Source organism: Lepidochelys kempii, chromosome 5 (assembly GCF_965140285.1).
Source record: "Lepidochelys kempii isolate rLepKem1 chromosome 5, rLepKem1.hap1, whole genome shotgun sequence".
NCBI classification, from domain to species: Eukaryota; Metazoa; Chordata; order Testudines; family Cheloniidae; genus Lepidochelys; species Lepidochelys kempii.
Genome location: NC_136384.1, coordinates 45,626,127 through 45,651,011, shown reverse-complemented (window position 1 = coordinate 45,651,011; position 24,885 = coordinate 45,626,127). Strand labels below are relative to the sequence as shown.

The 24,885-nt window shown below is 39.5% G+C and overlaps 1 protein-coding gene across 2 annotated transcripts in view; it reads right to left on the bottom strand.

Moving 5' to 3' along the window:
- Positions 1 to 24,885, bottom strand: part of LHFPL2 (LHFPL tetraspan subfamily member 2) — a 188,897-nt gene that overhangs the window by 92,533 nt on the left and 71,479 nt on the right. The window contains exons 1-2 of one of the 2 annotated variants that reach the window (XM_078852784.1): positions 12,624 to 12,729; positions 11,871 to 11,936 (exon numbers count right to left, since the gene is read on the bottom strand). The gene's annotated coding sequence lies outside the window, so the exon portion shown is untranslated. Of the gene's footprint in view, positions 1 to 11,870; positions 11,937 to 12,623; positions 12,730 to 24,885 lie in introns of those variants that run through there. The other variant, XM_073344155.2, reaches the window with a different exon arrangement.

Genomic DNA, 24,885 nt, shown 5'->3' with positions numbered 1-24,885 from the left:
CTGGTGGCTGAACTTTGTAACTTTGTCCTCATCCACAACTATTTCACATTTGGGGACAATGTATACCTTCAAATCAGCAGCACTGCTATGAGTACCCACATGGCCCTACAGTATGCCAACATTTTTAGGGCTGACTTAGAACAATGCTTCCTCAGCTCTCGTCCCCTAATGCCCCTACTCTACTTGCACTACACTGATGACATCATCATCTGGACTCATGGAAAAGAAGCCCTTGAGGAATTCCACCATGATTTCAACAATTTCCATCCCACCATCAACCTCAGCCTGGACCAGTCCACACAAGAGATCCACTTCCTGGACACTATGGTGCTAATAAGTGATGGTCACATAATCACCACCCTATACCAGAAACCTACTGACAGCTATTCCTACCTACATGCCTCCAGCTTTCATCCAGACCACACCACACAATCCATCGTCTACAGCCAAGCTCTACGATACAACCACATTTGCTCCAGCCCCTCAGACAGAGACAAACACCTACAAGATCTCTATCAAGCGTTCTTACAACTACAATACCCACCTGCTGAAGTGAAGAAACAGATTGACAGAGCCAGAAGAGTATCCAGAAGTCACCTACTACAGGACAGGCCCAACAGAGAAAACAACAGAACGTCACTAGCCATCAACTTCAGCCCCCAACTAAAACCTCTCCAACGCATCATCAAGGATTTACAACCTATCCTGAAGGACGACACCCCCCCCCCATCACTCTCACAGGCCAGTCCTTGCTTACAGACAGCCGCCCTGAAGCAAATACTCACCAGCAACCACACACCACACAACAGAACCACTAACCCAGGAACCTATCCTTGCAACAAAGCCCGTTGCCAACTGTGTGCACATATCTATTCAGGGGACACCATCATAGGGCCTAATCACATCAGCCACACTATCAGACGCTTGTTCACCTGCGCATCTACCAATGTGATATATGCCATCATGTGCCAGCAATGCCCCTCTGCCATATACATTGGTCAAACTGGACAGTCTCTATGTAAAAGAATAAATGGACACAAATCAGATATCAAGAATTAGAACATTCAAAAACCAGTTGGAGAACGCTTCAATCTCTTTGGTCACTCGATTATAGACCTAAAAGTTGCAATTCTTCAACAAAAACACTTCAAAAACAGACTCCGACGAGAAACTGCTGAATTGGAATTAATTTGCAAACTGGATACAATTAACTAAGGCTTGAATAGAGACTGGAAGTAGATTGGTCATTACACAAAGTAAAACTATTTCCCCCACTCCCACACTGTTCCTCAGACGTTCTTGTCAACTGCTAGAAATGGCCCACCTTGATTATCACTACAAAAGATTTCTCTCCCCCTCCCCACCCTACCACTCTCCTGCTGGTAATAGCTACCTTACCTGATCACTCTTGTTACAGTGTGTATGGTAACACCCATTGTTTCATGTTCTCTTATGTATATAAATCTCCCCACTGTATTTTCCACTGAATGCATCCGATGAAGTGAGCTGTAGCTCACAAAAGCTTATGCTCAAATAAATTTGTTAGTCTCTAAGGTGCCACAAGTCCTCCTTTTCTTTTAACATCAACAGAGTTGAAGTTGGGTTATCATGTTCATTATAAACCCTTGTTTCGGTAGGTTTGAAATCTAGATGTAAAAATGTAGGTCTTGACTGAGCAGTATTGCTAATGATCCTCAGTTAAACAAAATCCCATGTCACATTGTGATTAAACTCCTAGAGTGCAATCTCACAGCCTACAATGAATTCTGTAAGACTGAAGACAGCTCTTTATTAGTAGTAGCAGCAGCTAGAGGTCTCAACAGACACTGTACAAAAATACAACTCAACTAGGCACTCTACAAATATACCAGGTTCAATAAAGAGCCACCTTAGTCAATCATTGCACCAATTGTTTTAAAGGTAAATTACCAGTCCAATCAGGTTTATGACCCGGAGAGTTGCTGATCGTTTGCAAAAAAGGGACTCCACACGTTAATGCCTTTTTCTTTGCTCACTGACTCCTCCAACTCCTCCCTCCTAATCAGGCATAACAAAGGCTGAAAAAAGTCACTAAGGAAGAATATACAGTAGTTTCTGTCTCCACTAGCTGGTAGTAGACCTACACTAAACATTACAGAAATTTCTCAAAAAATAAACAAATAAAAGTAGGTCATATGAAACAGGCAAATTACAAAAAAAAATATTTTTCAGAGTTAAGATTGAATATTAATAGCCTTATACAATATATCCAATATAGAAAAATAAGATACAAATTCACAACTTGCCGTTTTATTGTATATTGGAAAAAATCCATATCACTATTATTCCATACAAAAAAAGGGAAAACACTATTGTTTTAGTCTATATTTAAGTTTTATGCTAAGCAGAATTAAAGAAAATGAGCTTTTAGATAGATCAAAACTATTAGCAGCATCAAACTTTTGATTTGTATTCACAGAAGTCAGAAGTTTAGTTTTAAAAACCCTCTGAGCTCCATCATAGTCCTGAGATGTATTACTTAAGAGCTGTATGATCCAGCTTCCATTGAAGTTAATTGAAAACTTCCCATTAACTTAAATGCAAACAGGACCAGGTTTTGAGTTACCATAAACTCAATAAAATTATACCCAAAAGAATGTTCATAAAGATATTTTGTGAATGTCCGATTTTTTCTTCAGAACTCTGCTATTCGTGCTATTCATTAAAATGCATTACCGGGAAAACATGCAGAGACTCAAATCAACCAGGCTGCAGCCTATTATCTTAGGCACTGATCCAGCAAACATGTGCACGTGCTTAACTGTACTGCAGTATCATGAGAGTGAAGTGACTCGTGTATCAATGTAAAATGGCCTGTAAATCGGGAGGGTGGGAGCAGAGATGGATTAGAGAGGATGAGGTTGCATATATACAGGACATACATGTAAACAATATATAGAACAATCCATGTCTGCTTGCACTAAATCTATTTTATATTAAAAAAACCCTCTATTTCATTTCCATAATTTGAGTGATGGGCATTCAGTTGTGTAATTATGGTTGAAATATTGATTATATGTTTTAGGCTCTGCACTAGGGTAAAATGCTTAACTTTCATTGCACGAGTATCCCATTCAATGGGAGTACTTAAACGGTGGAAGTTAAGTATGGGCTTAAGTGCTTTGCTGAATCAAGGCCTTGTTCATCAAGTTTTTTTTTTTCCCAAATCCTAACTGAAGGAAAAAAATGGATCTCAATTTCAATGATTACCACAAGCTGACATCACAATTGCACGTTCTGACTACAAAGACAACGAATGGGGGGAAATCTCTATGCTACACATTGTGAAACTCAAAAAGCATTTTTATTCTGGTTTTATATACGCCTTAAAATGTCAGCCATTTAGCTCTTTTGACACCATATACTTGAATCATACATTGCAAATGTGTTAAATAGCCACCCTGCAGTCACTGTTTTAGTAATATACCATCACAAAAGCAATCTCCTTGTTTCTGCCACAACTGTAAATAGATTTCCTATAAATCTGAACTGATTTATTTAATTGAACAGACATTTTCTGGTGGATGCAAGCAGCTGATATGATCTCATCTTACACTGCCTGAAATACATTCTGAGGAGCAGGGTACTCCAAATGTCACAGTCAACAACAATTGGCTAGAAGGACTGGATTCCATCCAGAGCTGAGATCATCCATGTCCTGCACTGCTTAGGTCAACCTCTTTCAAAGATCAAAACATTTGATTGAATCTTGCTCATATTGCAGCAAGAAGTACAACAAACAAAGACAAGGAGTAAGTAAATTCCTTCATAGCAATTACAATGAAAAGCAATAGGAGAAAGGGAAAGGAAACAGGAAGGGATAAAAGTTTTATTATGTGAACTAAAGTAACTTTATCCTTTAAATTCAGAATCTGTCAATATTTTCATTTCTTCCCTCCAGTTGGAAGTTTATAAAAAATATTGCCACAGAACTGCTAATAAACTTTTATCTACAACTCAGAGTTTATCAAGTTTCAAATCCCTCCTCGAGAGCCACTTATGATACAATGCCTATGAGGAAAATCCACCAATTGTTGATTGCTAGGCTAAACAACAGTTGGAGACAACTGATGTTATTTGTATATTTATAAAAGAAAAATATTTTTAAAATCCTTTCAACCAATTTAGAGTAACCAAGCTGTGCACAGATCTAACCTGATTTACCTTCTGATCTTATTATATTATCATTACTAAAAAGAAAAGGGTACTTGTGGCACCTTAAAGACTAACAAATTTATTTGAGCATAAGCTTTCGTGAGTAGCTCACGAAAGCTTATGCTCAAATAAATTTGTTAGTCTCTAAGGTGCCACAAGTACTCCTTTTCTTTTTGCGAATACAGACTAACACGGCTGCTACTCTGAAATCATCATTACTGTTATGCTAATCCCGCTCACCCTAACACTTCCCTCCTACTGTTTATGACAGTCACTCTTGTCTTGTTTCAAATTAGATTGCAAGTTCTCTGAGGAAGGGACAAAGTATGCCTGTGTGTCCAAACTGTTCATGGTGTACTCGTAAGGTATTAAACCTTTAATCAATGGCAGATATTGCTTTATCCATCACAACATTAAAAAAATTCAGCCTCAAGTTTCTTTTCTGGATTGTCTATGAGCTCATCTGCTCCTTCATATTCCGCTTGCTGTTTTTTCCTTAAAACTCGTGTCACATTCAGACATGGAAATTTTAGTTCTACACCGAGTGCCGGTGCAAGCTCTCTTGCTGTAACCTGTGCTTCTCTGAATCAATTTTCTCTGTATTTCACTAAAAAGTCTTGTGTATTCTTTAGTAAGGTAAGTGTTGAATCAAGTTGCATCATTGGACTCTGCATTATTTTGCTTACATAAAAATGTTATACCAGATTACGACAGATGTTAGAAACTTGAAGCTGGATATTTCAGAAGCCAATGGCTGTGCTTCACTTTTAGCTTCTGGATCTCTGGCTTCTTCTGAAATAGCAACCAGTGCTTCGTAAAACTTCCTCAGATTGATCTCTCAACGTTTTTGCACTTTCTACTCTGCTTTCCCAGCGTGTCTCAGATGCTTAACGGTAATACCATTGACATGTGCTTTGAATATTTGCCATCATTGAGTGGAAGCTGAAAAGAGCATGTAAATGTGTTGCAGCAAACCAAAAAAAGACATAGCTTCTACAGAAGACTTGGCCATATCACACAAAATCAAATTAAGGCTGTGGCATGCACATGGAACAAAAAAGGCTCATGGATTTTCTGCCAGCAATCTAGCTTGCACGCCAGAAATTGGCACCATTATTGGCACCATTATCATAGCCTTGTCCTCTAATATTCATTACAGACAATCCCATTTGTTTTACTTCATCAAAGAAAGCTTGAAGAAGTCCAAAACCTGTAGTGCCCTCTACTTCTAAAAATGTGATAAACGATTCCTTAACTGTAATCTATGCTGAATCACTAAATGTCAACAAATCTCACTACTAACAACATCTGTTCTTGATGACTTATATCTGGAGCGCAATCTAGAATTACGGCAAAATATTTTGCCAAAGTAACCAATGAAACAATTTTGTCTTTCACTTTATCACTCATTAGCATGATCTGTTCATTTTGAATTCTTGGTCCCAAATAGTGGTCATGTATTTCATTTTCAGTTACTCTTCGGAGATGTTCACTCATCACTGTGTCAAATTTTCCCAGCAGTTGTACAAGGCCCCCAAAATTGCCATTTTTGGGCTGGAATAATTTCTCAACACTTCCTCTAAAAGCAAGATTGATTGTTGATAGATATTCAACAATAGATAATAGATGTTCAAGAAGACTATGCCAATGCTGCTTCTGACTCCAGCAATCTTTGATTTTGGCCATCAAGAGTTCTCTGATTTTTTAAACCTTATACTCAGCAAACACCATTTGTGCATACTTTCACTGTGGTGTTGTGCCTTTTCATGTTGCGGTAATGTGTGACTAAGATTTTTCCAATCACTAATACCCATGGTTGCTATCTTAAAATTGCAACTATTGAAAATCTTGCATGGGAAACAAAATACAGCATCCCTGCATTTAGAGTACACAAGCCACCATCTGTTGACAATTTCACCGTTAGAAAGTCTTTTGTAGTAATTGTTTTCTGTGAATTTCCTACCTCTAATGTCTTTAGGATATTCAAGACCTTTTATTCTCACAGGGCCTCTCTCAAGTATAATGGCAAGTAATTCGTTGTTTAAAGGTTGTGGCTATGCGCCAATGTCATCTACATCCCATGCTAGTACAGTTTCAACTGTTGTAATTTCTTGTTTTGTGTCTGCATCTGTTTCAAATTATTGTTCTGTGTGGTGTTGCGTTTCTTGAGCTTCGTCTGCATAAAAATTTTCTTCGGCAGCTACTTGATGATCATCAACTTCATTGTTTTCATGACTTACAAACTTAAGTATAGAACACTTCTGTGCTTGTTTAGCTAATCCTATTTCATCTTTCAGTTTTCTTTTTTGTGACCCGGAAAGTTGTTTTTGATACAACATAACTTATAAGGGTGTCTTTTAAAGAAAGAACGGTTTAAATTATTGTCAGATTATCAGAATTATTTAAAATAACTAATATAGGATAGCCATGAGCCTGTGATCTTGAACTAGTGTGAAGACACCTCACAAGGGGCTCCACCCTGACTGAGTCACAATAGAGTTGGAAACCCATGTCATTTTTACAAAGCCACTTTTTGGTTTTAAATGTGTAGTGGGCATCAGTCTTAATGTTAGTTACAAATCTATATCAACCTTATAGTGTAAATAGATCAATGACATTATCCAGTTTAATAAGCTGGGTTTCCAAGCAGTGGGAAAATATAACTAGTTTTATTCCTAGGTAAAGCACAAAGTGACCAAAATGAAGTCAGCACAGAATCATCTCATCTCGATTAAGGTAGCACAGAAATGTTACCAAAGTCCTGTTGTGCCTTATATTTGTTTGGAAAGACATTAGCAATAGCAGCACTGCCAGAAATACATGATAAATCACTGCCTGTAAATCACTGCCATCAAAAACTGACATTTTCACAGCTCTAGCGTGCTCCGCTGCACAGATTCTTCACAAGAAAGTGTCCCTGGCCTTTTTAACTCATACTAACGGTGTATTTACTTTATGGACAAAACATTGTGAAAACGTAAGACATTGGCTGCCCAACTCTGGGCTGGCAAAAGCTATACTGACTCAAGAGAATCTTAGTACAACATATGGTCACTCTGTACACTTGTAAGGAGATGAGCACATAACAGTTGTTGGAGGGCTCTATTTAGCAGTAACAGGACTATAGGAAAGCCAGTCAACATTTTTTGTTTCTGTAATGAAAACTGGCCCACTTCCTGCCCCAAACCAAACTTGTCACAAATAACTGTCAACAACTTAATTTTCTGTTTTTGGCTAAGATATTGATTTAAAAAAAATATATTGAAATTGGATTCAGGACTGTTAGCAAGCATTTTTGGCAAACAAACAAAGTTGTTAAATGACCATCTAAATGGCAACACAGAACTGCTTTCATGCTTGGCTCACCCCCAGCCTGCTGGTCCAACAGCTGGAGCAGAGGAGGAGATGGGTGGAAAGCTGCAGGACCTCAAAATCAACCTCTTGGGGTGCAGAGTGGCAACAGCAGCAAACCCTCAGGTCCGAACACACGCCACTGGGCGCCACCGCCAGCACCACAGACCATGGTGAAGTTAGCACGACTTGAAATGAAATTGCCACTCAAAATTCAGGCCTGATATACACCTAAAACTTAAGTCAGTCAATTTAGCTAGATCACTCAGGGGTGTAAAAAAATAACCATACGCCCAAGAGACATAGTTGAGCTGACATAAGCCCTGGGATAGACATCACTTGATCAACAGAGGAATTCTCCTGTTAACTTACGCTATCAGCTCTCAAGAGGGTAGATTTACTACAGAGATGGAAAAAATCCATTGTGCCGCTATAGCAAGTGTCTGCACTAGAATGCTACACCGTGGTGTAGCTGCAGCTGTGCTGCTGTAGTGCTTGTAGCATAGACACATCTTCACAAATTTCAGTAACTTTCAGCTACTCAGTTCAAGACTCCTTTTGTCTTAGGTGGGTGCTTGTGATTAATCTGTTCTTAGATGGGTTAATTGACATCAAGAGGTGAGTAATTCATTCAGTCATTAGTACCTCTCAGTTTAGCAGTACAAGGCTCAGAAGGAAACTGGTTTTGGGGAGGGCCCTGTAACTTGGGAACCCCTCAGTGAAATGACTGCACATTTGGAACGTAACACTACTCCACGCCCCCATGAGATGCACCAAATTTCAAAGCCATCTGAGGGCACGCCTACACTGGCAGAGTTACAGCGCCGGCAGTTAGAGCACTGCGCAGAAAGCGCTGAAGGAAAACCGCTGTTGTGTGTTCACATTGACAGCTGCCTGCGCAATAGCATGTTCACACTTGCAGCGCTATTCAGAGAGGTGCACTCTGGGCAGGTCCTTCACTTTTACCCTGCACTGCAATGTGTCCCGGTCATGGCCCCTTTCTACCATGCATCGTGAAATCTGTCCGTAGGTATCATAATTCCTGAGGCTGGAGCGCAGCTGGGACTGGACAGCCTCCTCTCCCCAAATGCTGATGAGGTCCAGCAGCTCGACATTGCTCCCAGCGGGGGATCGCCTGGTGCGTGGAGCAGGCATGGCCACCCAGAATGATGTGCTGAGACCACTGCACGCATCAACGAGCAAACAGGAAGGGGACTTTCAAATCTGCAAAGGAATTCACGGGGTGGGAATGACAGTTGGACATCGGAGGGGAGGGCAGTAGAGTTCAAACCGATGACCAGAGAGGCCAGAAGAGGCATTGTGGGACACCTCCCGGAGGCCAACGGCAGCGCTGTAATTGCCATGGTGTCTACACCGGCACCGCAGAGCTGTAGCCCTGGTGCAGAAAGCTGCACGCCTCTCGTTGGGGTGGGATTTTTAGAGCGCTACAACTGCGCAGTTTAAGCACACTAAGTGGCTTGGCAGTGTGTACCCCTCGGGAGTTACAGAGCAGAAAGCTGCTTTACTGTGCAGAAACTTGCCAGTGTAGACAAGGACTGTGTAACCATCTAGATTTTAGAGCACTTAGAAGAGTCAAGTTTAAAGCAAATAGAAAAGCTAAAGGGTTTCCATTCCTGCAGGGTTTTTTTTTGTATTGGCTCATGCATAGTGTAAAAAATGTACATTTTCTTAAATACCGTTTTCAGTTTGGGTCCCCCAAAAATTTAGTGGGTGCCATTTACTACCTTGGGTAAAACTCAACAGATTGAGACCATTTTGACCCACATCACATCAATAGTTTGATCTTTAGCTCTGGGGGGGAAAAACCCACCTAGAATTTTTTTTTAAATGGTTATTTTGTGGGGCTTACACATCTCCAGAACTGCTGGCTCAAATGACTCCTAATTTGGGTTACTAATCTTACCCTGCACCCTCCCAAGACACAACAAAGAAATCTGACTAAGCATGTCAATTTTAGAAGACAAAAAGGTTAGACCTTAAAACAGATGTCACAATGCAACCTTAACTACAGTGACACTTCCTCACCACTATAATTTACTTTAGGAAATAATTGTATACAGTTCTAGATGACATTCCTGTTGGTAAACTACTTATACTCCTCCCCACCAAAAAAATTTTGGGATTAATCCTATTTTTAGAAAATAAAAAAACCAAACAAAAATCCCAAGCATATAGTTATCCAGAGGCCATAATAGAAAGAGGGAATATGAAGAAAAATAGGCAAGAGATGCTCATTATCTTTCATTTGTGTTGCCCTTGGAACTCTAGCAATAGTAATAAGTAGTGGAAAGCTAAACAAACAAAATATGATCTGTAGGATATATATGCAATAGCCACAAAACATTAGAATACAGAGGGTAATTAAAGATGCACCTTGGTGACACAGGTGGGTACATTTTGAACCAAACACCATTATCTGTTCTATTTATCCTCAGTCATTAGAGTGGATAGTACATGCAATAATATCTAAATGCTAAAAGATGGGACGGATTGCAAACACTGTGAAAGTCAAGATTAATTATAGAAATGTAGGACTGGAAGGGAATTTGATAGGTCATCTAGTCCAGTCCCTTGCACTGTGGCAGGAATAAGTATTATCTAGACCATCTCAACAGGTGTTTCTCTAACCTGCTCTTAAAAACCTCTAGTGACAGTCTCTACAATCTGCCTAAGTAACCTGTTCCAGTGCTTAAACTATCCTTACAGTAGGAAAGTTTTTCCTAATGTCTAACCTAAATCTCCCTTGCTGCAATTTAAGCCCATTACTGCTTGTCCTGTCCTCAGCAGTTAAGGAGAACAATTTACCACCCTCCTCTTTATAACAACCTTTTATGTATTTGAAGACTATTATCATGTCCCCCTCCTCCACAGTCTTCTCTTCTCCAGACTAATCAAACCCAATTTTTGCAATATTTCCTCGTAGGTCATATTTTCTAGACCTTTAATAATTTTTGTTGCTCTCCTCTGGAAATTCTCCAATTTGTCCATCTTTCCCGAAGTGTGGTGCCCATAACTGGACACAGTTCTCCACTACAACACTTCTGCTAATACATCCCAGAATGTTGTGTGTTTGGTTTTTTTATTTGCAACGGTATTACATTGACGACTCTCATTTACAGTACTCCTTCCTAGGCAATCATTTCCTGTTTTATATTATGCATTTCCTTCCTAAGTGTAGTACTTTGCATTTTTCCTTATTGAATTTCATCCTATTTATTTTAGACCACTTCTCCACTTTGTCAAGATCAGCAATCCTAACCATCATCTTGATAAATTAGGGCAGTGAGCTGAAGTTAAATACCTTAGAGACTGATGCCACAAGTACTCCTCGGTTTTTTTGCTGATACAGACTAACACGGCTACCACGCTGAAACCTGTCATAATTAATAGGATACTCAAGTATATGACACTACCAAAAAGGCAAAAGTATAAGATGTAAAGGGTGCGTGGAAATTCTCCTCTACTCACGAGTTAATTCTCAATTGGAGCAACACATTTCTTCTGCATCATTTTTTTAAAAGTACCACATTGGAGAGAGTTAAGATGATATATTATGTCCGTCTGTCAGTCTTACTCTCATGCTCTGCTATTGATCTATGCTGACAATTAAACTAAGATGTTTACAAAAACATCTACAATAAATTTCAAATAATAATGAATTTTTTAAAAGATTATTCGTCCTGCGTTGCCACAAGAGACATGAGGGATTTGCAATGAGAGAGGAGAGGATAAATCTTTAAAAAGAGACACAAAATAAAAGTTTAAGAACCACTGAAATATAAGGTTTCTAATACGAGGAAACTCAGTTTGCTGTAATTCCTTAATTCACTCTGTATTTCTAGATATGCTCCATCAGAACTATTCTCACAAATGTTAAAAAAAATTATTTATCCTATACACTTTGATGCCTGAATATGAAATTACAAGAGTCATGAGTTATACTAAATACAACACATATCAACTTATACTAGTGTTGCACCAAGTGCTGCTGTAACTCATTTATTTGAAATATTTAAGTTCAATCTTTCAAATACAAGATTTTCTAATGCACTGAAAACTAAGGCTTTTTATTCCTTTATTTATTTTGTTAAGTAGTCACCAAGTTCATGTATTCTGTAACTTCCTTCAAGTTTGGTGTACTCTATCAGTGCTTATATTCAGATGAATGGTATTTAGTGCTAAAAAAAGGATCTTTAAAATGAGAAGAATCTAGACATCTTCCATCTATCAAGTAGTTACCCAACTTCAAGGTCTAACAAAACATGGAAACAATAGCTAATGCAATCTTAATTTCTTTTACTCACCGGTGTTATAACTCAGAGGACCACTTTAAGGGAATCTGGTTGACCACTTCAGAAGACCAGCAACACCTGGAGAAAAGTTTGAAATGTAAGAAAGTTATTATAGAGCCAAAAAATACTAACCACACAATTTAGGACTCCTAATAGTCCCTGGAATTTAAAAACTTGTCTTATAAAAGGCTGCACATAGTTAATGTTTCACTAGTATAACATTTCTACTTCACAAAAAAAATGCAACATTCTGGACACCGCTCCAAACCACTGATGAACCAAGAAAAAGACTCATGTTTGAAAGAGTAATGCATAAAGCATTAAGTATGCTCAAGAACATACGTTTGCAAGTCCCTTCTACCACGTTAAGAATTTATGCAGAGGTTTTCAAATATGGCTAAGGGATTTGCATGCCCAATTCCCATTTAAGTTAATGTTTCTATTTAGGTGACATTTATGAAAAATTTGGAAAAGCTTCTAAAATGGGAATATATACTTAATCTAAAGTATCAGTGGACCGTGACTTCAGGTACAACTCTGCAAGCTTCTGGACACCTCCTGGAATGTCAAGAACATCCTCAATTTCCAGGATATGTTTAGTAGGATTGGGCCCATTATGACTTTTCTCTCATTTGCAGAAGGAAAATTAGGTAATGAACTTGCTGAACAGTAGTAGGTCAGTAGAAGGCAGGGCCATGAATCTGCTGGAGAGATATAAGTTGCTGGGTGGGAAATGTTCCATGGCAGTTGGGAGTAGTCGCTCACCCAGATGCTGGCTGTGTGGCATCTCTGACCAGAGAGAGATGCTGAAGTCACTTGGTACAGTAGAATGACTATTGGAACCCCCTCAAGGGACGAGTGATTGCAGCACTTCAGTGGCAGCTCATCAGCCCCAGCAGTGAGGCACAGCCTAACCAAGAATTTCCAAAAGTTACAAAACATATTGTGTACATTCCTTTTTATTTAATTCATAAATATATACAGATTGAAGGAGAAATCGTGATTTGATTTAAATGTCACAACTCAGTCTCTCCAGTCGCAAAATGCAATGCCAAAGAGTTTGAAGAATGTAATGCTGCGTAAGGCTCAAATTTTGGTATAGCTAATAGTGCGTCAAGACGCTGACTTGTTACCATGGCAATTTCCCACACCCAGAGTCACTTTAAAAGGGGTTTGCTGCGGTAACCACTGCTTGGTGAGGCAACAGGAGGATTGCAGCAGTTGAGCCTGGGCTGCAGGGCGCTTGCAGGGGACGGGGATGGATCTGTGTGGGGGCCTTCCTGGCCCTCTCTCCGGGGAGAGGGGGTGCCATGCATATACATGAGGAGCCCCCGCCGAGCCCTGGACCTGCCCCATGCTCTGTCCCCATGCCAGCCTGGGTAGCAGTGGTGGCAGCTCCGGTTCCACCTCCTGCTGCTTCACTATAAATCAGGTAAGCTTTCAATAGCTACTAATTATACATCAGGTGGAGGTGGAAATAACTACTTTGTGATTTGTGCCTCACTTGTCAAAGTCAGCAGAGCATTGACTAAAATAAATTCAGATTATTCCAGCTGTTTAAGGATGCAAAGTTCTATCGTAAAAAGAAAACAACCGTGTTTGGACAGGAACATGCCAGCTACTCTTCTGAAAAAAGGTTCAATCCAGCAAACTACTGAACCATATACTATTTTAAGTGTCTGAATTCAGTGGGATTATTGACATGAGTAAAACCAAGCAATGTGTTTAAGTGCTTTCCTGGATCAGGTGTTTACTCTTCATCCAGACACAATGCTATGGAAGCAATGTGCTCGGCCTCTTGGTAAGCAAGCTTTGAACCACTGAACATAAATCTCTCCAACTATCTAAACAGTGGCATGATGCAGTACCAGGAAGCAAGGATTAGTATATTATAGGAAGGTGGAGGACCCATCAGGAATACACATGAAGTGGGAGGTGAGGGTGGAAGAATTCTCTCTCTCTCTCAGGAGCTCCCTCTTATAAATCACACAAAAGAAATATGGAAGCTCTTTTGACTCCTAATTTGGTTTGAAAATGTGTGAAATAAACCATTTCTCCCTTTCCACTAAATTAGCTGTTAATTTTGCTGCACGGTTTGCTCCACCACCACTACGAGGAAAACATTTAATCCTTCATTTTCAGTTATTTAACTATTTATGCATTAGTAAAGCAGCAGCATTTAGGCCTAACCTTTAAGGACAAACTGATAGTCTTCTAATTATACATCAGGCAGAAATATGAACTTAAAACCCTATTCACAATCTTAACAAGAAAAAGCACATATGCTTGTTACTATTAATGGAAACCCAAACATCTTGATTAGTACTACTGCTATGCAAATTGAGTTTCTATACAATAGGAGTTGGGGGTCAGTATTATAACAACTTTCTATCACAGTCAGTCTTTTGTGCAAAATGAAGAAAGTAACAGATATATATACTCTATTTTAACACATCCCTTTCAAATAGCTTTTTCTTCATACATAATCTATGGCAGTACAGCACATATGGTACTATGTCAAAAGGAAATATCTAAATCAAATGTGAAGAAAAATGTATTTCTTTCATGCAAGTTTGTTGACAGATCAGAAAACTAGTCCAGTCACTAAAATTATATTACACTGTACAGAACTAACTTATTCAATGGGTTCTCCTTCTGGCATCATTTTAGTACTGTACAAAACAAAAAGGAAAAAAAGACTTCATTACTGAATAGCTGTCATTAAGGCTAGCTTCAGAAACAATAGCAAAACAGAAAAAAAATACGTTTTGATTAGGGGAGTGACTCTACTGACACATTAACAAAACACTAGGTGTTTGGATGTTCAACTGTAGAAAATGTTAACAGCTCCAGGCGTACAGTGGCTATTTTAAAATGTCCTGTCATCTATTATGGGGACTTTTCACCTCTGTTTTGCCACTCAAAGTTACACTTAATTTTCTTTTCTTTTAACCAGGTAAGCTACATTACAGTGAAAAGATAAAAACAAGAATTGAAGTTATATAGAGCTAGAAAAGTATATTTAAATGTGTATGCAAAGTCAAATCAGCATACAGAAAACACCAATATCATAATTTACAAGTTACATCAGTAAGGAGAAAAAATAGATAGAACTTTTGCACTTCTCTTTAAAAGGAACACAAAATACTAATTGATGCAATCCTTCACCTGAATACACATGCTCTGAACTTGCAGCTAATGCAACCCTGATGTGACTATAATAAATTGCTGATCAATGTCCATAATCCATATTCTCCCACCACCACACCTTATCCAAAAAATAGGCATAGCATATCTTTACGCATCGTTAAAAGAGTTTAAACCAAAGATTAAAATTTTACAATCCTTGTGATTCCCACAAAACTGAAGAGAATAAATACTGAGGAATTAACAGACCTATATTGTGAATGTGAAACATCCCGCTCGGTGTGTTACCTAGTAAAATAAACATCTGGCTGTCCACTGCATTAAGTTACTATGTTTTCTTTACAAAGAAGCCAAAACAAACTATCTGGGGTAAAGATAAGACAAATTTAGCAGTACAGCTTTCTTTTAAATGAATGTTAATTTCTACACTTGATTTAGGTCTACATTTAGTTAAGATTAAGCTTATTAGTTTGAAAATTTAGAATATGAAGCATTAATTAAGACTTCAACCCAGCATGTACTAAAATCAATGGGAGTGGAAAAGTGACCCTATGCTTATATACATTCAAGACTCTGTACAAACAGTTAATCTTTACAATATGCTTAAGTATTATTATCCCCTTTTCACAGGTGGGGAAACTGTAGCAGAGAGATTGAATTTCCCATGGCTGCATAGTGAGTTGAGCAAAGATCAGAATTCAGAACTTTAATTATATTAATGCTGCATTCATATCTTCAACGCACACAACATCCTAACAGTAAAATGCCCATTGTTACTGACCTCTCTCTGATTGCCAAAAAAGGTCACTATAGTGATGTGGATATCTGTCCAAGTGGAACTACAATGACCAACTCATCTTAGGACTCAGCTGGATCACTGACTGGCCACTGAATGGTAGCTACTTGGTTACTACTGACATAGGCCAGATTGGAGGAGGCAACTTAAAATGATGAATATCTCTGTACCCCACTGTCAAATCACTTGGGTGATCCAGTACCTCGGTATTATCCTTCCCAGTGATATTCCTCCATGTTCTGTGTAACAATCTAGAATCTCTCAACAGCCTTGAGTTATTCTTCTGTCTCTCTTCTTTACAAGTCAGTCGGTCCTTAAAAAAAGAGGAGTCCTATTTTCACAAAACTGTTGCACAAAACTTCCAGATGTCCTGGCTCAATGAAGCCGTAAGGAAACACTTAAGGAATTAAGTTCTCTACCTGCCGAAATTGGATTGGAATGGCTCTGAGATCTCAGAACAAAATAGTTCAGGAAATTACCTTTTCATGCAGTCTTAGGGTATGTCTATACTACCTGTCAGATCAGTGGGCAGCGACCAATCCACCAGGGGTTGATTTATCGCATCTAGTCTAGAAGCAATAAATTGATCCATGAGCGTTCTCCCGTCGACTCCTGTATTCCAGCGCCTCGAGAGGCGCAGGCAGAGTCAATGGGGAGCAGCAGCAGTCGACACCGTAGTGAAGACACCGCGGTGAGTAGGTCTAAATACGTCAACTTCAGCCACGTTATTCACATAGCTGAAGTTGCTTAACTTAGATCGATTCCCCCCTCACCCCCCGCAGTGTAGACCAGGCCTTAGACATGTTAATTGCAAATCTTTGATAAGATGTTAGTAAACAACATGTAATTTTGTTAAATTCCTAGGTAGCTGTAAGACTGTAATCCAGCACTATATGGCTGTTCTACAATCCTGTTTTAATGTGAATTTGTATATGCTATATGAATAGCTATTGATCTGCAGTTTTACTCTTCAACCCTAAACCATTTCATACAGAACAGTAAAAAGTCACCAGATGGTGCCAACTCAGTAAACTAGAGGTTAAAAGGTGAGGACTCCCTTATCGAATCCCAAGTCCTTTAGTCCGCATACATCATATAGAATTTGTTAACTTTGTTGCCTGCTTGCTATTTATATTTTTATGACTATTTTTAAGATAGGAAATGGTCTCAATCGAATTAGAAAATATGTTCATTTTATTACGTGAACCTGAAGAAAATTCTTCACAAGAACCAATGGTAAATACATAGATAAAAAGTAATAAAACTAAGACTTCATAGCTGAATAAAACAAAACAAAACATTTAAATTAAATTACACCTAACAAAGTAACCAGCTGAAGTAGTAAAGAATTTCAGAGCGCACATGGTTCCAAATAGACAAGTTTCAGAGTAACAGCCGTGTTAGTCTGTATTCGCAAAAAGAAAAGGAGTACTTGTGGCACCTTAGAGACTAACCAATTTATTTGAACATGCTCATGCTCAAATAAATTGGTTAGTCTCTAAGGTGCCACAAGTACTCCTTTTCTTTTTCCAAATAGACAAGTTACTGTACCTTGTGGAGCACAACTGATACCCAGTTTCTACCTTTGTAGGAAACATCCCTCTGAGGCATTTACCTTCAGTTCTCCAAATAGTTTCTCAAAGAGTCTAAACATATTCTTTTAAAACAACAATTAAGTATGACTAGCCAGCTGATTCAGTCTTTTTTTTTTTTTTTTAAGAACAATTTCTGAACTCTTTGAAACCCACAAGGAAAGAGACTACAATACAATATACAAGATTGTCTGGTAAATATTTACTTAAAACTAATTTTAAACTCTGCTAACCTGAATGTACACTAGTTGTTCCTTTTTATATTGTACACTTTCTTTATAGACAGCATAAAAATCCCTTGTAGTTTAAAAATGACATCTTAAACTTTAAAAATCTAAAATTGGGAAAGGATCTGCTATTTTGAATCTTTATTTGTAAGACAGATATTGGGTATGAATTGCTTTTGGTCAGGTAAAATCTAGGACTAAACCGGATTCATTTGTGCTCTACTCCAGTTAAATAAGGGAGCACAAGATGACAAACATAGGTTTATCTTCTATGCCAAAAGGAGGAAACATAATTCCATCAAAATACATTCTTATTGGGGGGAATTCCATGAGTTCCAATTCACAAGGCAAAATGCTGTGGCAGAACTCAGCAGTCACAATCAAAAGTATGTCTTGAGGGAGAGGGTAAGAAAAGAGTCAGAAACAATGAGAAGAATGATGCAACTGAGAAAAACAAGACCATGCAAACACACTGATTTCTGTGGATGAGAGTTCAGGAAAGCAGCAGTATGAGATGAAAAAACAAAAACTTGCAATGTAAGTGTCAAGCGGTTGCAGAGGATTCCATTATCTAATGTCTACAGTGCTCTTAAAGTTCTCCAAAACAAATATTCAAGCAAAAGTATCTAAAACAGCATTTTCCAAAGGACCAGATGCTATTACTTTCTAGTACATATAGATTTAAAAACAACAAACTCTGCTCTTCCCCAAAATAAAAACCCTTTAAAAATACTATATCTTTATTTGTTTTCCAAATCATAAAAGGAAATGGGGGGTAAGAATAAAACTAAATGGATATCCCTGTTTAGTTCAGATAGCTCATCTGCATCAGGAGCTCAATCCAACTGTTAAATAAATCAGTGGAAAAACTCCCACTGACTTCAACAGGATTTGGAGCAGTTCTGAAAGAACAAACCAGAATAGCCATGTAATGCAATGAGCCTCCAACTGACTAAGAAACTGAAGGAAATCCTATACTATTTTCAGTTACTAACATCTTAATAATAATCAATTACTACCTAAGATATGAAAAGATATATCACAATCTGTTGTAGGCACATTATTTTTTCAGCCATTGGACGTAAATGAGGCAGAGCCTCTGGAACTTTTTTTGGCAATAATTGAGCTTCTAGAACAGGGGTGGGCAAAGTTTTTGACCTGAGGGCCACATCTGGGTATAAAATTGTATGGTAGGCCATGAATGCTCACGAAATTGGGGGTTGGGGTGAGGGCTCCAGCTGGAGGTGTGGGCTCTAGGGTAGGATTTGGGATGAGGAGTTTGGGGCGCAGGAGGGTGCTCTGGGCTGGGACCAAGGAGTTCGGAGGGTGGGAGGGGGCTCTGGGAGGAGGCAGGGAGTTGGAATGTGGGTGGGACTGAGGGCTTTGGCTGGTAGTGTGAGCTCTGGGGTGGGGCTGGGGATGAGGGGCTTGGAGTGCAGGGGGGTGCTCTGGGCTGGGACCAAGGGGTTTGGAGGGCAGGAGGGGGATCAGAGCTGGGGCAGAGAGCTGAGGCATGGGGGGCTCAGGGGTTCAGGCTCTGGGCAGCACTTACCTCAAACAGCTCCCAGAAGCAGCAGCATGTCCCTCCTCCAACTCCTACGTGGAGGTGCAGCCAGGCAGCTCTGCGCACTGCCCCATCTGCAGGTGCCACCCCCGCAGCTCCCAGAAGCAGTGACATGCTCGCCTACAGCTCCCACGCAGGGTGCAGTGCCAGCCATGCGGCTCTGCACGCTGCCCCGTCCGCAGGTGCTGCCCCTGTAGCTCCCGCCCCTGCAGCTCCCATTGACCGTGGTTCCCAGCCAATGGGAGCTGCAGGGGGTGGTGCTTGGGGCAGGGGCAGTGTGCAGAGAGCCCCCTGGCTGCCCTATGCATAGGAGCTGGAGAGGGGACATGCCGCTGCTTCTGGGAGCTGCGCAGCAAGCCACCGACCCCACTCCCTGGCTGGAGCTCAAGGGCCAGATTAAAAGGCCTGACAGGCCGGATGCGGCCCACGGACCGTAGTTTGCCCATCCCTAGTCTAGAAAGGGCTCCTACTTTCTATTAGGTTTCAGAGTAACAGCCGTGTTAGTCTGTATTCGCAAAAAGAAAAGGAGTACTTGTGGCACCTTACAGACTAACCAATTTATTTGAGCATAAGTTTTTGTGAGCTACAGCTCCCTTCATCGGATGCATACTGTGGAAAGTATAGAAGATCTTTTTATACACACAAAGCATGAAAAAATGGGTGTTTACCACTTTCTTTCCTCCCACCCCACTCTCCTGCTGGTAATAGCTTATCTAAAGTGATCACTCTCCTTACAATGTGTATGATAATCAAGTTGGGCCATTTCCAGCACAAATCCAGGGTTTAACAAGAACGTCTGGGGGGCGAGGGGGGAGGAAAAAACAAGGGGAAACAGGTTACTGCGGGGCCTCTCCTTCTGCCCCTCCACCCCCACGAACATGATACAGTTCTGTGGTGACCTAGAATCCTATTTTCAACGTCTCCAACTCAAGGAATATTTCCAACACACCTCTGAACAACATACTAATCCACAGAGATTACAACAAAAAAAACTTCAAAACCAGACTCCAGCGAGAGACTGTTGAACTGGAATTCATTTGCAAATTGGATACAATTAACTTAGGCTTGAATAGAGATTGGGAGTGGCTAAGTCATTATGCAAGGTAACCTATTTCCCCTTGTTTTTTCCTACCGCCCCCCCCCCCCCCCAGACGTTCTTGTTAACCCTGGATTTGTGCTGGAAATGGCCCACCTTGATTTATCATACACATTGTAAGGAGAGTGATCACTTTAGATAAGCTATTACCAGCAGGAGAGTGGGGTGGGGGGAGAGAAAACCTTTTGTAGTGGTAAACACCCATTTTTTCATGCTTTGTGTGTATAAAAAGATCTTCTATACTTTCCACAGTATGCATCCGATGAAGTGAGCTGTAGCTCACAAAAGCTTATGCTCAAATAAATTGGTTAGTCTGTAAGGTGCCACAAGTGCTCCTTTTCTTTTTACTTTCTATTAGCTGCCTATTGGCAGAGCAGAGGATATACTAAATGGTAAACTGCAACAGAGACACATTCTAAATTAACAGAAAAGAACACAAAGAAAATCTATTCACTGTTAAGAATGTTAACATGGGACCCTGGATGGTTCTGGGAAATAACTCTTGTCCTATTCAGTAAGCAGGCACCTATATTACACACAAAAACTTCCATCCCAGATGTCACTAATTAAAACCTTTGCTGCTAAGTTTTTTAACAAAAAGCATGACGAAGTTAACGTGAATACCGTGTCCATGGTTTATATGTTCTGTGGCCAGAAGTGTTCAGTGCAGTCAATCTGCAACTGCTAATAACTACATGTACTCACATTAGGTCATATTGCTATAATTCTGCAGTTATAATACCTAGGATTTAAGAAGAAAAGTTTGCTCGTTTTAAAATAATTTTCATAATTAATCCCTTTAGTTAATATTCACCAGTTTGTTGATGACAACAAAAGCTATAATCAGTTACAAAAATCTAGGAGCATATACATTTAATAGAAATTAATAAAAAGAAGTGGAAAGCAAAAGGGGGACAATGCTAAAGTATTAAGCAGAGGGAAAATCAGAGATACTATGAGCACTTTTTTCCCCAAAACCCCAGTCCACAGATATGAACATACCTACCTATTCAACAGCTAAATGCAAAACTAAGTGCACGTTATCACTTTGCAGACATCCAACAACTGCAGCGAATACCCATGCAGAGGCAATGCCCATGGCTTTGAAAGCATTAATACATGACAAACATAACCAAAATCATATTGTTGGAGGCTGAGTTAATAAGTCATAAACAATCTGTTAGATTCTCAGAAATCTTTAGTCATCGAAGGCGCAGTTTCAAGGCTTTACATGCAGCTAGGAAAACAACATAAACTCAACAAGGATAATATCTTAAGCATAAATTCCAGACTTGTTCAATTTCCATATAATTATTCTTCTCCTATTCAAAGCTTTGAAATCTCCAATTTTATAAGTATAAATAAAAGTAAGTTGCAAAAATAAAGTTACCACAAATTAAAGATACAGGAGTTACAGGTCTCAATCTTCAAGCTAGCCTATCAGTGCTTCATAATGGTTTTGCAAAATTATAAATACGGTATCAGAGTGCAGTAAGTGTGACCCCAAAAAGCAAATCTGCAACACAACAAAAAAACACTACAACTAACTAGTTTAACACAATCATAACAAATACTTGGACCAAAAGCTAATAATACAGCTCAGAATGCATGTTACAGTGACCAAGACTTTGTGACTATCCTCCAATTTATACACTATAGTTACAACATTGGATGTTTCTTGGAAACAATACTGTATAACTGAGAAATAATGGAGAATTTCCTAATTCAAGCTCAGTCTCCATACCATCATGGCTCTGAGGACTTCAGATACAAACAAATCTACTAAGGAATAACTGCTGCAAGAGTTCTCTTCATATTTTTAGCAATAAAGAATACCTAGCTCTTATAGAGTTTTTCATCTGTAGATCTCAAAGCACATTACAAAGGTCAGTCTCTTTAGCCCCATGTTATAGATAGGGAAATGGAGATTAAATGATTTGCCTAATGTCACCAGCAGGGCAGGGACAGAGCCAGGAATAGAACCCAAGTCTCCTAAGGCCTAGCCTGTGCTGTAACCACTAGAACATACTGCCATTCCAACTATTCCCCTTTCATAGAATCATAGAATCATAGAATATCAGGGTTGGAAGGGACCCCAGAAGGTCATCTAGTCCAACCCCCTGCTCAAAGCAGGACCAATTCCCAGTTAAATCATCCCAGCCAGGGCTTTGTCAAGCCTGACCTTAAAAACCTCTAAGGAAGGAGATTCTACCACCTCCCTAGGTAACGCATTCCAGTGTTTCACCACCCTCTTAGTGAAAAAGTTTTTCCTAATATCCAATCTAAACCTCCCCCACTGCAACTTGAATTTGAATTTCAATTTGTCCCTTCCTAGAATGAGACAACTAGAATCATTTATACTCTCCTGGTAGACATTATGGTTTACTTCAGTAAAGCTGGGTAAATATTGCAAAATGCTATTCATAATGTTTGTTCACATTCAGAACAGCTGTTCAGTCTCACTTTGGTACATGCCCCTCTTTCTACTTGGATGAACACATTTTTGTCCCTGAAAACTGTGCTCATACAAATATCTGTATTCACCCCTGTATCTGTGCGCAGGGGTGGAAAAATATATTCACTATTTATTATTTTGCTGTTAACGTTTCAGTCATCCCATCAGGGAGCAGAAACAATACCATGTGACCACAAATAGCACAAACCATGTAAGTGAACCATTTAAACAAGTTATAGGCTATTTGTTCACATAAACTGTTCAAACCATTACAAAGAACAAATAGACGTATAAAAATCAAAGTCTATTCATGGACAAATTATGTACAGGAAAAAAATGGCTACAATTTAGATAAACTATTCACAGTATTAACAGACCTACTTTAAATGCCATGAGAACTGTTTAAAAAAACTGGAACACATGCTGACGTCAAAATGTCTGCTTTAGTTTCAATGAGAGCACATGGGACTCTCCTGGCTTTTGATGTGGCCCCAATTAGTGTGGAGTTGGGGGTGGGGGGGCGGGAGGAAGAGAGAGAGATGAAAGATTCATTACTATAATTTTGTTAATCCTGTGTGAGAATACATTTGAAATTGGACGAATTTACACTTGTATTATTTAGAAGATAAGGGATTGTAGTCTCCTGTCACCCCCCTCCACTTTTTTTTTTTGGTTAGTCACTTGGGTGAGTGTTGGATCATATTAAAGAAGTTCTGTATTAAAATCACAAATGAGTTTGATTCCCCATAGTTTAAATTCCAAGGTATTACTAATTAAGAGGTCTCTTGGTTTTTGGTGCTGTTTCTCTCCCTCTCTGTGTGAAACTTGCAAGCTGCTAATTGTGTTAGTACATTCTAAGACAGAGTCTGTTCTCAAAGCAATTCTTTGTAACAACTACTCACACAGAGAGAGACTCAAAGCAATACTCTGTAACAACAGAAACAGCACCCAGAGACTCCCCACCCTTTTGTTGTATTCATCTCGCTTTGTTAACAATTGTGATTAAAATAGAGATAGAGGATGGATGTGGATGGATGCTTGGTGTGGGTAATAACAATGATCAGGGAGGTGCCAGCCTACGAATGCAGTGTCCATCAGCTGAAGAGGGCATCAAGTGGAAATAACCGAGGGCAGACTGGAATCCACCCAACAGCCTCAAGGATGGGAGAACCAAAGAAAAAGATAACATCTGGCAGCACAGAGCCATTAGGAATGTGCCCTCTGCTGATTGATTCAGCAACAGCATGATGAAGCAATTCCCATAGACTGGCATAGGAAGAAATTCCTATAAAAATAGACTCTAAAAAGTGAGAACTTTGGGGTCTGATTCTGCAAACCAACTTCCAGGAGCATCAGATGAGCATCTGACAAGGCCCTGCTCCCTCTTCATGTCCAGGCCACCGGCTTGGCATGAGCAACTCTAAGGGTGGGTGGGTGGGTGTGTGAGAGAGAGAGAGAATAAATATGAAATTGAATGGAATGTTATAGCTATAACTAACTGCTTACTATGTTTCTTTCTGTATTCACAATAAATGTGGCATTTTGCCTTTTCCCCTTTAATAAGATACTGGTTTTTATTTTATTGGTTTAATAAGTGGCCATATACCATTTTGAAAAAGTTCAATCTGAATCCAAAATCATTAATCTGACACACACAGTTCCTGACTCATTCTCACATTATGGGTGAAATCTTTGCCCCACTTACATCAACAGCAAAACTCTCATTGACTTCAGTGGAGACAAGATTTCAACCCATACAAACAATCCTCCCCCAGCTCCCTACTCCTGAACATGTAGAAGAGAACAAAGCATAAAAAATTCATCCACTCCTCCCACAGCCCATCTAAAATGTAACAAAGTTAAAGCAGGGATCTCCATAGTGTCCCGTAGGAGTCTTTACTCTAGAGCCAAGGTCACTTTTTAAAGAGTTCACCGATGGCTGGAACTGCTGCAGGTGCTGTGGTCAAAGTCTTGGTGGAGAAGAGGTAGCTTTTGGGGCAAAGAGTCTAAATGGAACATTAAACAAAAAGATTAATAAGCTTTAAAGGGCTTTACAGCATATTAGAATCATCATAGCAATTTCTTATAAAGTTGCAGAAGCTGCATATACAACACTGCCTGGGATGTGATCAGTAAGGGAGAAATGGTCT